General features: G+C 43.3%; 1 long non-coding RNA gene across 1 annotated transcript; it reads right to left on the reverse strand.

Annotated features, from left to right (window-relative positions):
* Positions 1 to 551: 551 nt before the first annotated feature.
* On the reverse strand, positions 552 to 10,784 carry LOC117523699. The gene is made up of 3 exons (XR_004564586.1): positions 10,199 to 10,784; positions 4,527 to 4,532; positions 552 to 562 (listed from the first exon to the last, which is right to left on the reverse strand). It is a non-coding gene; the product is annotated as an uncharacterized LOC117523699 (long non-coding RNA).
* Between the last annotated feature and the right edge of the window lie 2,784 nt (positions 10,785 to 13,568).

Raw genomic sequence — 13,568 nt, forward strand, 5'->3', positions numbered from 1 at the left:
CATGCGAGAATCACTGGCTGTCTCTCCGTTATTTTCAATGGGAGCTGCTGTGAGCTACACTCGCTTCCTGATCATGTCGTTCTGGGGGAAAGTGAAGTCTTCTCTTTAAAGTCTTGATTATTGTTCTTTACAACACTGTTTGTCCTCTTTATTCCAGAATAATATATATAATATGTCTGAAATTCGGTTTGCGCTTATTAAATTCCATGCAGATTAAACATAGCAGACACGGATTTTTTGTTATCATTGTTTTAGCAATTTTTCAGGGTATCATGCAGCAGTCTCTTATTAACGTGACGAAAAGCATAAAAAATTACGTTTTTGTAGTATAATATTCATTTACAATTGTCATCGTGTGGATTCTCTATGTTGTTTTGACTGCAGCGACTCTCTGGCATGCAAGGGATTATGGGATACGTGAAAACCCCGAATGGGGGTGTGTTAGTGCCCATGGCATGGACAACTTACACATCTGTGATGGCACCATCAATGCTGAATGGTACATTCAGCTTTTGGAGCAACACATGCTGCCATCCAAGCAATGTCTTTTTCATGGACATCCCTGCTTATTTCAGCAAGACAATGCCAAGCCACATTCTGCATGTGTTACAACAGCGTGGCTTCGTAGTAAAAGACTGCGGGTCCTAGACTGGCCTGCCTGCAGTCAAGACCTGTTGTCCATTGAAAATGTGTGGTTCATTATAAAGTTTATCAGTTTGAACATTAAATATCTTGTCTTTGTGGTGTATTCAATTGAATATAGGTTGAAGAGGATTCGCAAATCATTGTAATCTGTTTTTATTTACATTTTACAAAATGTCCCAACTTCATTGGAAGTGGGGTTGTAGGAAATTGCTACACATCCAGCTTTTCACTGATACAAGGCAATCTTCTAAGGATTTTATGTGGATGAGATTGCCAGCAGTTATTGGCATGTATATCTGAGTATCATCAGCATAGCAATGGAAGTCAATCCAAAACGCCGCAGTATATTCCCAAGGGGTGCTATATACAGTAGTTTTCAGAATAATAGTAGTGCTATGTGACTAAAAAGATTTTGAGTATATTTCTTATTGTTACATAGGAAACAATGTACCAGTAGATTCAGTAGATTCTCACAAATCCAGCAAGACCAAACATTCATGATATGCACACTCTTAAGGCTATGAAATTGGGCTATTTAGTAAAAAAAGTAGAAAAGGGGGTATTCACAATAATAGTAGCATCTGCTGTTGATGCTACAAACTCAAAACTATTATGTTCAAACTGCTTTTTTAGCAATCCTGTGAATCACTAAACTAGTATTTAGTTGTATAACCACAGTTTTTCATGATTTATTCACATCTGCGAGGCATTAATTTTGTTGATTTGGAACCAAGATTTTGCTCGTGTACTAGTGTGCTTGGGGTCATTGTCTTGTTGAAACGCCCATTTCAAGGGCATGTCCTCTTCAGCATAAGGCAGCATGACCTCTTCAAGTATTTTGACATATCCAAACTGATCCATGATACCTGGTATGCGATATATAGGCAAAACACCATAGTAGGAGAAACATGCCCATATCATGATGCTTGCACCACCATGCACCACCATGCTTCACTGTCTTCACTGTGAACTGTGTCTTGATGTACAGGTAACTCCAGACTGTCTTTGACTATCCTGGAGCTGATCAGTGGGTGAGCCTTTGCCATTCTGGTTATTCTTCTATCCATTTTGATGGTTGTTTTTCATTTTCCAAAGACGTGCGGGCGGATTGCAGCATCGGCTCGCAGCCGCCGCGACGCTCCGCCACAGGAAAAACACCTCCGTTGGAAGCCTTAAGGACAAGTTGGAACATGTCCAGCTGTTAAACAATTTCTCATATACTCACTCCACTGAAAGCCATCAAAAGCCGCCTGGATTTTACAAATGGTTATCAACACGGAGGTGATTTTCCTGTGCCGGCGCACCGCGCCGGATGCGACGCAGCGCGCGGACCCGTCCGCACGTCTTTCATTAAAAAAATCTCCTTTAACAGTGGAATATCCGGGTAAAATGCTGAAACCGACTTCTTCTGAAACTTCTCTGTTCTCTCACGATGTCCTGGATCAATAGAGCCTGAAATGTGGAGGTTTTCAGCTTGAAACAGGCTGACGACGGCACCTGGGACCGCTGCACGACGTCTCGCTCCGTGGGAAGTCCTTAAAGCGACAGTATCACCTCAAAATCTCTCATCAGCCGTTAAAATTTTCACCGAAAACCATCTTAATTGTTCGAACCGTGTCCACTTCGATGTGTCTCACAGGTTTAAAAAAATTTTTGATCAAACAAAGCGCCAGTCTCTCAGCAACTTCTCAGACAAAGGAATTCCGACGAGGGGCTGGACGACTCCTCCCACAAGGAGTGCTCACAGGCGAATGACGACACCGACAGGCATGGAAAAACTCACGCATGCGCACGAGGGTTCAAGCATGTCTGACGTAAAAACATATGAATGAAATAAAAAGGACCTATACTTTATTGACAGCCCTCGTATATTACAGAATACCATAAAGTGACAAAAAAATGTACAAAAAAACCCTATACATTAAAGTGGCAAAAATGGTAAAGCACAATCATGTATCATAAATAAATGAACTAACGACAGAGGTAAATTCTATACCCATTACTGTACACATAAGAAGAAATAACAAACACTATTGTGTATCATAAGTAACAGGAAGCAACAAGTGAAGAAGTTAACACTCTTTAAAGGCAAAAATGGCAAACCACAATAATTTGTCATAAATAACAAGAAGTGCAAAAGAAGTAAGAAGAAAACAGTCTATATACAAAAGTTTGCAGGAGGGCATCATAATTGTTTGCCACAGTGCTCACTATCCGCACCGTGGAAAATTCTACAGCTAGCCAGGCCCCTGTAGTCGGTGCGGACCAAGGTAGCTTAGCCGCCGTTAGTTTCCCTCTGGCAGATCCCGAGCAGCCGGGAAAGCAGGCCGACTGGGTGACTGTGAGGAGGAAGTTGTTGTGTGGGCCGCTGAAGAGGAGGTACTGCTGGCCCACCACCACCAGAGGGCGCCCTGCCTGGAGTGCGGGCTCCAGGCACCAGAGGGCGCTGCCGCCTCATAGGAGCAGCCAAGGTGACAGCCGTCACCTATCAACTGAGACAGCTGACATCCATCAGCGGAGGGGTATATCAGCTGGACGGCATCTCCACCTCATTGCCGAGATATCGCTCTACCAAGGAGGTAATATACTCAGCCAATTGTGTTGTCTTCTTGACATAATACCTTGTTACTTTTGCGCAGATAGCGAGTGGAACAGCAGGAGACTGTATTGGACCTTATTGATAAGTACACACCTTCCTGCACTAACCAGTGTTTTTCTGACGAGAGGTGGAGGTGGTTTTTCCACCCTACGTGTTGCTGGGTGCAGCCGCACCCACATCTGACTGTCTCTGTTCCTCGCCAGCAGTACCGGATCCGACGAGCGGAGGCAGTGGCCACCTGGGAGTTCGGGACTTGGCGGCTCCAGTATTCCCGTGGTTCGGTGGCAGAGGAAATCGGGTGGTTCCGGTTCGACTCGGACAGACGTCTCCTATCGTCGAGCCTGCCCACACGACACCATTGGAATTGGTTTATTTCCACAATTGTGATCTGTTGTGTTTGTTGTGCGTGTTCACAACAGTAAAGCTTTGTTATTTGACTTTCTTCATTGTCCGTTCATTTGCGCCCCCTATTGTGGGTCCGTGTTCCTCACTTTCCCCAACAGAAGTGTAGTCCTAAACAGAAGCTCCGTGTACACCGCCAACCCGTTCACATTTCTAACCGTTTTTTCCCACTTGACGACACACCCGCCGAGGATCAAACTCTGGTTATTGGCGACTCTGTTTTGAGAAATGTGAAGTTAGCGACACCAGCAACCATAGTCAATTGTCTTCCGGGTGACAGAGCAAGCGACATTGAAGGAAATTTGAAACTGCTGGCTAAGGCTAAGCGTAAATTTGGTAAGATTGTAATTCACGTCGGCAGTAATCACACCCGGTTACGCCAATCGGAGGTCACTAAAATTAACATTGAAATCGGTGTGTAACTTTGCAAAAACAATGTCGGACTCTGTAGTTTTCTCTGGGCCCCTCCCCAATCGGACCGGGAGTGACATGTTTAGCCGCATGTTCTCCTTGAATTGCTGGCTGTCTGAGTGGTGTCCAAAAAATGAGGTGGGCTTCATAGATAATTGGCAAAGCTTCTGGGGAAAACCTGGTCTTGTTAAGAGAGACGGCATCCATCCCACTTTGGATGGAGCAGCTCTCATTTCTAGAATTCTGGCCAATTTTCTTAAATCCTCCAAACCGTGACTATCCAGGGTTGGGACCAGGAAGCAGAGTTGTAGTCTTACACACCTCTCTGCAGCTTCTCTCCCCCTGCCATCCCCTCATTACCCCATCCCCGTAGAGACGGTGCCTGCTCCCAGACCACCAATAACCAGCAAAAATCTATTTATGCATAAAACTTCAAAAAGAAAAAATAATATAGCACCTTCAACTGCACCACAGACTAAAACAGTTAAATGTGGTCTATTAAACATTAGGTCTCTCTCTTCTAAGTCCCTGTTAGTAAATGATATAATAATTGATCAACATATTGATTTATTCTGCCTTACAGAAACCTGGTTACAGCAGGATGAATATGTTAGTTTAAATGAGTCAACACCCCGAGTCACACTAACTGCCAGAATGCTCGTAGCACGGGCCGAGGGGGAGGATTAGCAGCAATCTTCCATTCCAGCTTATTAATTAATCAAAAACCCAGACAGAGCTTTAATTCATTTGAAAGCTTGACTCTTAGTCTTGTCCATCCAAATTGGAAGTCCCAAAAACCAGTTTTATTTGTTATTATCTATCGTCCACCTAGTCGTTACTGTGAGTTTCTCTGTGAATTTTCAGACCTTTTGTCTGACTTAGTGCTTAGCTCAGATAAGATAATTATAGTGGGCGATTTTAACATCCACACAGATGCTGAGAATGACAGCCTCAACACTGCATTTAATCTATTATTAGACTCAATTGGATTTGCTCAAAATGTAAATGAGTCCACCCACCACTTTAATCATATCTTAGATCTTGTTCTGACTTATGGTATGGAAATTGAAGACTTAACAGTTATTTTCATTAGTTACTTCATCCAAACCATCAACATGTCTATTAGACCCCATTCCTACCAGGCTGCTCAAGGAAGCCCTACCATTATTTAATGCTTCGATCTTAAATATGATCAATCTATCTTTATTAGTTGGCTATGTACCACAGGCTTTTAAGGTGGCAGTAATTAAACCATTACTTAAAAAGCCATCACTTGACCCAGCTATCTTAGCTAATTATAGGCCAATCTCCAACCTTCCTTTTCTCTCAAAAATTCTTGAAAAGGAAGTTGTAAAACAGCTAACTGATCATCTGCAGAGGAATGGTCTATTTGAAGAGTTTCAGTCAGGTTTTAGGATTCATCATAGTACAGAAACAGCATTAGTGAAGGTTACAAATGATCTTCTCACTGACCTCAGACAGTGGACTCATCTCTGTGCTTGTTCTGTTAGACCTCAGTGCTGTTTTTGATACTGTTGACCATAAAATTTTATTACAGAGATTAGAGCATGCCACAGGTATTAAAGGCACTGCGCTGCGGTGGTTTGAATCATATTTATCTAATAGATTACAATTTGTTCAAGTAAATGGGGAATCTTCTTCACAGACTAGGAGTTCCACAAGGTTCTGTGCTAGGACCAATTTTATTCACTTTATACATGCTTCCCTTAGGCAGTATTATTAGACGGCATTGCTTAAATTTTCATTGTTACGCAGATGATACCCAGCTTTATCTATCCATGAAGCCAGAGGACACACACCAATTAGCTAAACTGCAGGATTGTCGTACAGACATAAAGACATGGATGACCTCTAATTTCCTGCTTTTAAACTCAGATAAAACTGAAGTTATTGTACTTGGCCCCACAAATCTTAGACACATGGTGTCTAACCAGATCCTTACTCTGGATGGCATTACCCTGACCTCTAGTAATACTGTGAGAAATCTTGGAGTCATTTTTGATCAGGATATGTCTTTCAAAGCGCATATTAAACAAATATGTAGGACTGCTTTTTTGCATTTACGCAATATCTCTAAAATTAGAAAGGTCTTGTCTCAGAGTGATGCTGAAAAACTAATTCATGCATTTACTTCCTCTAGGCTGGACTATTGTAATTCATTATTATCAGGTTGTCCTAAACGTTCCCTGAAAAGCCTTCAGTTAATTCAAAATGCTGCAGCTAGAGTACTAACGGGGACTAGAAGGAGAGAGCATATCTCACCCATATTGGCCTCTCTTCATTGGCTTCCTGTTAATTCTAGAATAGAATTTAAAATTCTTCTTCTTACTTATAAGGTTTTGAATAATCAGGTCCCATCTTATCTTAGGGACCTCTTAGTACCATATCACCCCAATAGAGCGCTTCGCTCTCAGACTGCAGGCTTACTTGTAGTTCCTAGGGTTTGTAAGAGTAGAATGGGAGGCAGAGCCTTCAGCTTTCAGGCTCCTCTCCTGTGGAACCAGCTCCCAATTCAGATCAGGGAGACAGACACCCTCTCTACTTTTAAGATTAGGCTTAAAACTTTCCTTTTTGCTAAAGCTTATAGTTAGGGCTGGATCAGGTGACCCTGAACCATCCCTTAGTTATGCTGCTATAGACTTAGACTGCTGGGGGGTTCCCATGATGCACTGAGTGTTTCTTTCTCTTTTTGCTCTGTATGCACCACTCTGCATTTAATCATTAGTGATTGATCTCTGCTCCCCTCCACAGCATGTCTTTTTCCTGGTTCTCTCCCTCAGCCCCAACCAGTCCCAGCAGAAGACTGCCCCTCCCTGAGCCTGGTTCTGCTGGATGTTTCTTCCTGTTAAAAGGGAGTTTTTCCTTCCCACTGTCGCCAAGTGCTTGCTCACAGGGGGTCGTTTTGACCGTTGGGGTTTTTACGTAATTATTGTATGGCCTTGCCTTACAATATAAAGCGCCTTGGGGCAACTGTTTGTTGTGATTTGGCGCTATATAAATAAAATTGATTGAATTGATTGACTATCCGTGATGTGAAATTCCATCGAGTAGGAGCATTTCTGGGCAACCTTGAGCAGCCTGCAGACTCAAGAAAAGACATCCTCTTTGTGGATTTTGAGAAAAATGTGGCAAACCCACAGAGTGATGCAAAAAATATTCTGCACTCAGATAAGCATTTAGCCCCCTGAGACAGAACCAGATTCAGTCTGTGTGCATAGCAATGCACAAACATTGCACTGGGGGCTATTGCTTTAACTTTGGCCTGCAAACCATTGAGAGCTGAAGCCATGACAGCAGCCATGGCTTCTTCGTAAGGAAGACTATCAAATGGCTTCGCCAAAATCCGGTCCACAACATTCAAATTGTCTGCCACTGCTACCTAGCTAGCTCGCTAGCTGGGACTGGCGCGAGGCTAGTGTGAAGTGTGTCCGCCTGTGAGTGCTTTGTGACGGTGGAGGGGCTCAGCAGCACCCGCTGCTCGGTAGGGACAGAAACTGCGATAGAAGTCAGAAAGAGTGATAGAAGTCAGTCTCCAAACACAAGCAGCAACAAAAAACACCAGAAATAGAAGCTCGATTTGTCGCTAGTCGTTTTTAACAAAGAAAATGCTGCTAAGAGGATTAGGAAAGTCTCCGGTTCAACTCAGAACAGAATGAAAATGCTCCCACGGATGTTTACACCAAAAGATTCACTGTCAATCAAAAAGGGATTCAGCCTCAGACAGATCATCCAATCATCATGCAGAAGCTGAGCGTCCGGGCCGGCCGAGGCCAGCCCACTGCCCCATAGACCCCCAGACACGCTGAGCGTCCGATGGGCGGGACAAAGCCCAGCATTTATCCAATGACTCGTCTCGTTTCGCTGCACACTTTGCTTCGCTATTAAACTCTGTGGACGCTCACACTGTTTAAAGCACTGTGAAGCTGCGGGAATACGTAAATCAATACATACCTTTTTCCTTTGCTCGTTTCTCCTTTTCTTCTTTCTTCTTTCTTTTTCTTTCGAAATTGGTCACCTGATGGCTTTGATCGTTTCCTATCCATGATTATGTCTTACTCCGTTTCGACCACCTCCTTGTCCAAACATTGAATGATTCCCCCCTCCCCCTACCAGTGTTGCCAGATATGAAATTTGAAACTATCGTACCAAAACCTCAAAATTATCGTATTTTGGGAGAAATTATCGTACACAAACAAACGCATACAACGTAGCTATTTTAGTGTTTTTTTAATTTACAAAGAATTTTATGTCACATTTTTAAACAGTAATTATAGTAATGGGGAAACTATGGCACAAAAAGAACGCAAATGCACTACCAGACTAGACAAACGTGTTAATTACAAGACAAGAGTCGAATTCAACCTTGAGGTTGCTGTCGTCATCCGATGCCATGGCCACTTGTGCAGATTTTGTTGAACACAGAAAAAATGTTGACACCTCCATAAGGAACTTGAACTTTTTTTATTTTTCTTGTATATCTCTTTGCTCTTGTGTTTTGTTCGTTTGTTACTGCATTTGTTGAAATAAAGTTTCGAAAAAAAAAAAGATGGTTGGGGAATCGTCTTGTCACGGCAGAGACTGGATGGGAACTCATTACTTTGTATGGACAGGGGGTGGGCTTTCAAATGACGTTGTCCCGGCCGGCCAAAGCCAGCAGCAGCCCTGTGTGTGGTGTGTCTTTGATGCCGCCTGAGTGCAACGCCTGCAAAATGATTCTTGGGTGTCACAGAGAGATGCGTGTGGGCAACCAACTGAAATTATCGTACATATTGGATTTTTTCCCATTATTGATCGTACATCGTAAAGAGGGCAAAACTATCGTACAAATATGATAATTATCGTACATCTGGGAACACTGCCCCCTGCACAAACTCTGCACTGTGCAGCGTTGCTCACCTAACGTGAGAGGTGAGATGGGGGGAGCGCTCTGCCGTAACGTAACCATGAACTCCCCCATCACGACAATCCCACCCCGGTTTTATTTATTTATTTATTTATTTTTTGGACAGGTTTTTTTTTTTTTTTCCAAACGCTCGTGCCGCCCCCTCCCTCCCCGCGATGCCGCCCCGGGCGGCTGCCCAGTCGGCCCGCCTCCAGGACCGCCCCTGATGAACAGCCTATAAGTTTTATATAAGTTGCGTATAAGTTTTCCCCTCTCCAATCAACTTTTTAATCAAACTACGCTGTTCTTCTGAACAATGTCTTGAACGTCCCATTTACTGAATGCCACACTACTATTATTGTGAACACCCCCTTTTCTACTTTTTTTTTACTAATAGCCCAATTTCATAGCCTTCAGAGTGTGCATATCATGAATGCTTGGTCTTGTTGGATTTGTGAGAATCTATTGAATCTACTGGTACCTTGTTTCCCATGTAACAATAAGAAATATACTCAAAACCTGGATTAATCTTTTTAGTCACAAAGCACTACTATTATTCTGAACACTATTATAAAGGGAAAAAAGCAGAGGGCCCAAGATGGACCCCTATGGAACCCCAAACTTCATATCACTAAGATTAGACGTAGTGCTGTTGTATAAAACACAATGAGAATGACCAGACAAGTCAAATCAAATCAATTTTATTTATATAGCGCCAAATCACAACAAACAGTTGCCTCAAGGCGCTTTATATTGTAAGGCAAAAGCCATACAATAATTACAGAAAAACACCAACGGTCAAAACGACCCCCTGTGAGCAAGCACTTGGCAACAGTGGGAAGGAAAAACTCCCTTTTAACAGGAAGAAACCTCCAGCAGAACCAGGCTCAGGGAGGGGCAGTCTTCTGCTGGGACTGGTTGGGGCTGATGGGAGAGAATCAGGAAAAAGACATGCTGTGGAAGAGAGCAGAGATCAATCACTAATGATTAAATGCAGAGTGGTGCATACAGAGCAAAAAGAGAAAGAAACACACAGTGCATCATGGGAACCCCCCAGCAGTCTAAGTCTATAGCAGCATAACTAAGGGATGGTTCAGGGTCACTTGATCAAGTAAGACAAGTAAGACGTCAATCACGCAAGGGCACTTCCAGTAATCCCAAAATGATTCTCCAGCCTATCGAGTAAAATATGATGATCCATGGTATCAAACGCAGCACGAACTTGTAATCGCACCAACACTGTAGTGGTGTCCGAGTTCATTGCTCGCAGAAGGTAATTCACTACTTTAATGAGAGCTATCTCTGTGGAGTGATATTTTCTAAAAGCAGACTGCAATGGCTCAAAAAGATTATTCTCAGTAAGGTGGTCCACGAACGGCCACAAAACCACTTTTTCCAGAATTTTAGAGCAAAATGGTAGATTTGATAAAGGCCTATAATTTTGCAATACACTTGGGTCAAGATTAGATTTCTTAAACTATGGTTTAATCACTGCAGATTTGACACATTTAGGAACAGATTCAGAAGTTAGTGTGAGATTATCCATTTCCAGCATAGTCGGCCCAAGAGTGGCCCTCAGGTCAATAAACAGTTTTGTTGGTATGGGATCAAACAAGCAGGTTGTGCTTTTTAAAGACGTCATGCGGTTCGTCAGCACGCCTAATGAGATACTATCAAATTCTGTAAATCTAGTTAGGACCTCAGTGGTATTGTAGCACCCACCTTCATAGCAGGGTGAAATGGTTGGACCAAGGCTTGCTGGGATATGCTCAACCTAACGTGTTCTATTTTCTTCTCGAAATAATCCAAGAAGTTCTGTGCTGAAAAGGGAGAGTGACTTAAGCTCCGTTTACACATAGACGGTAAACTCTCCCGGAAGCGTCCCGGCAGAGATTTTGCCCCCTCCAGGCCATTTTAGGGATCAAACGCCGTAGTTAACGCTGACACACGGGGGCGTGGTTTGGTTCCGGCTTCACCGGGAATCGGCGAAAAAATTATTCCACATGTGGAATAATTCTGGGAGCGCTCCTGGAGAAGTGGCCTGATGAGGGAGACAACGCGAACAATGGCGTTTGATACTTTTTAATCGCCGTGTCATCCCGCCCCTTCCTGTAGTGCCGCAGTTTACACCGCCGTAATTGGTGGCCGGCGTTGTATCCCTAACCAACAGCGTGTAAAACGGCGATAGAGCCCACATCAGCGTCCTCAAAGGCGTTTTAACCGGCGACAGAGGCAGACAAAACGGTGGCGCTAGCAGACAGTACGCTGTTCTAAACACCACCTCCCGGTTAACGTTGCTCCAAATGGCCGATAGGCGGTGGTCAGTATAAAAACGCTAGCGCGCTGCATGCAGATCTCTCACTCGCGGCCAGCTCCAGATATTTTTGCAGAGAAGCTCCAGTATACCTCCTAAAATAAAATTGGCAGCGGCAAGGACTTACCAAGAGGTCTGGTTCAGAAGCAGAGGGTAGCCCTGTGGTGGAAACGAGCAACACGTTGAGGAGGGGAAAAAGAGAGAAAAGAAAAGGCTGAGAGATGATCTCCCTGTCACTCCCTCCCCCTGCACTGACAGCTGCTTCAGCCTATTATACTCTGGGGGCGGTGCCTACAAGCAAAAGTTCCTGGAGTAATGCAGGATTTGCCTGGATAAATCCAGCGGTACACAGGGGATTATTGGCGGCAGCAGAACACCGCCATTCTCACGCATGTCTTAACCTGCGATTGTAAAGGATAGAACTGAGTATTAACCCCCGTTGCCTGACGTGTGCCAGATGCTACGGTGTGAAAACTCCACTTTATTCGGCGGATTTAGCGGCGTTTTATCCGCGTATTTGCAGCTAGTACGGCACTCAAAACGCCGGCGAAATGCTCCGCCCCTTTCCACCGCGAAAATGGCCGGAACTACCGCGAACTTCTGTCTACGTACTACCCGCGGACAAAACCGTCTATGTGTAACCTGGGCTTAAAAGGTCCATGGATGAGAAATGCTACCGTGTCAAACAAAAAACATTGAGTTATGCTTGTTTTTAAATCAGAATAATAGGCCCGCTTTGTAGTCAATACTGTATGCTTATAATCTAGCTTCATGCCACGCAAAGTGGAACACCTCTAATTTGGAGCTACGCCATTTCCATTCCAAACCTCTACCCTTCTGCCTGAGGTCACACAAGTAACTATTGAACCAAAGCGACTGTGCTTTGGGAGGGCATGGCCTTAATAGAGGTGGCGCATTCTTATCATGTGTACTTTTGAGTGCTGACTTTAAATTGAATGTATTTTTTAAATATTTACAATTTTTATTTAACCTTTGTTAAACCACGAAAATCCCATTGAGATTAAGAACCTTTTTTCAAGGGAGACCTGGCCAAGATACACATCAGCAAATACAAAAACACAGTTACACACAGGCACAAATAAAAGACAAATAAAAGTTAATGAAAGATTAAAATTACAAGCATATTATAAAAAATATATATATTATGTATTTACATTGAACTTAATAATAAACATGCCTTTAATATAACAATGAGTTGCCACCCCCTGCTGGAATGGCATGTGAGTCCAGAATGTAGTTAGCAACATTAGCTAATGTTTATAGCTTCTCCAAAATATTTGTCCTGTCGATGTTCCGTTTTGGCGGCGTTCATCCTTGACCCAAAATACATGAGCACACAAAACAGCAAATGTCAGCTCTCCCCAGTTTCTCCATGATCAAAGTTACACACTCGTGCACAGACACAGAGCTTTTTGTCTTTTCCACATTCTGCTGCAAGCAGGTGCTTCTAATTTTAGACACAAACAGAGACGGTGGGGGAAGCCATCAAACGCAGTACACTTCTCACTTATGGTACCAGCAATAAATTACACTAACGAACTAATTACTAAACTGACTAAACTAATTGAACTACAAAAACACATTAAATCAATAACACTAACAACACTGTTAAACTATCATGAACCATAATAACAACATTTAAAACCCCAAACCTGAAACTCCCATGATGCATTACAGCACAACCTCCATTGATTACTGGTAAGGTAAAATAGCTTATTTCTCCAAACATGTTAAGTATGCAATGCATTGTCGATTTGGCATGTTTTCCCACCTACAACACACTAAAATCATCAGTGTAAAACTAACATGTGTCGGCATCGATTAATAGTCTTTGGTCCCTTCCCCTCCCGGGGTAATAATGAGGCATTTAGCAGGTTGACATTGTTAAATCGGTGGCTGGTGCAATTTTGTAGACAGCAAGGCTTTAGCTTCATTGATAACTGGCCTTCTTTCTGGGGCCACCGTGGCTTGCTGATGCCGGACGGCATCCACCCTACTGGATAAGGCGCTGCCATCTTGTCTGCGAACATAGATAGAGCTCTACGGGGAGAGTTAACATTAGGAATTTACAGCAGGCCATGGAGCAGGTGATTGGAGACCCTGCAAGGCTTATGACAAATGTGGGTGTGGAATCCATTAGCTTAGCGGGGAAATTAGTACAGAAAAACCACTATGATGATAGTGCAGTTTATCTGCAAGGGAGGGAAATTCAATAAGTTGAGACTGTGGCCTGCTTCCATAGATGTGTCCATAAAAATCATAGAGGGATATGC

Source organism: Thalassophryne amazonica, chromosome 13 (assembly GCF_902500255.1).
Source record: "Thalassophryne amazonica chromosome 13, fThaAma1.1, whole genome shotgun sequence".
NCBI classification, from domain to species: domain Eukaryota; kingdom Metazoa; phylum Chordata; class Actinopteri; order Batrachoidiformes; family Batrachoididae; genus Thalassophryne; species Thalassophryne amazonica.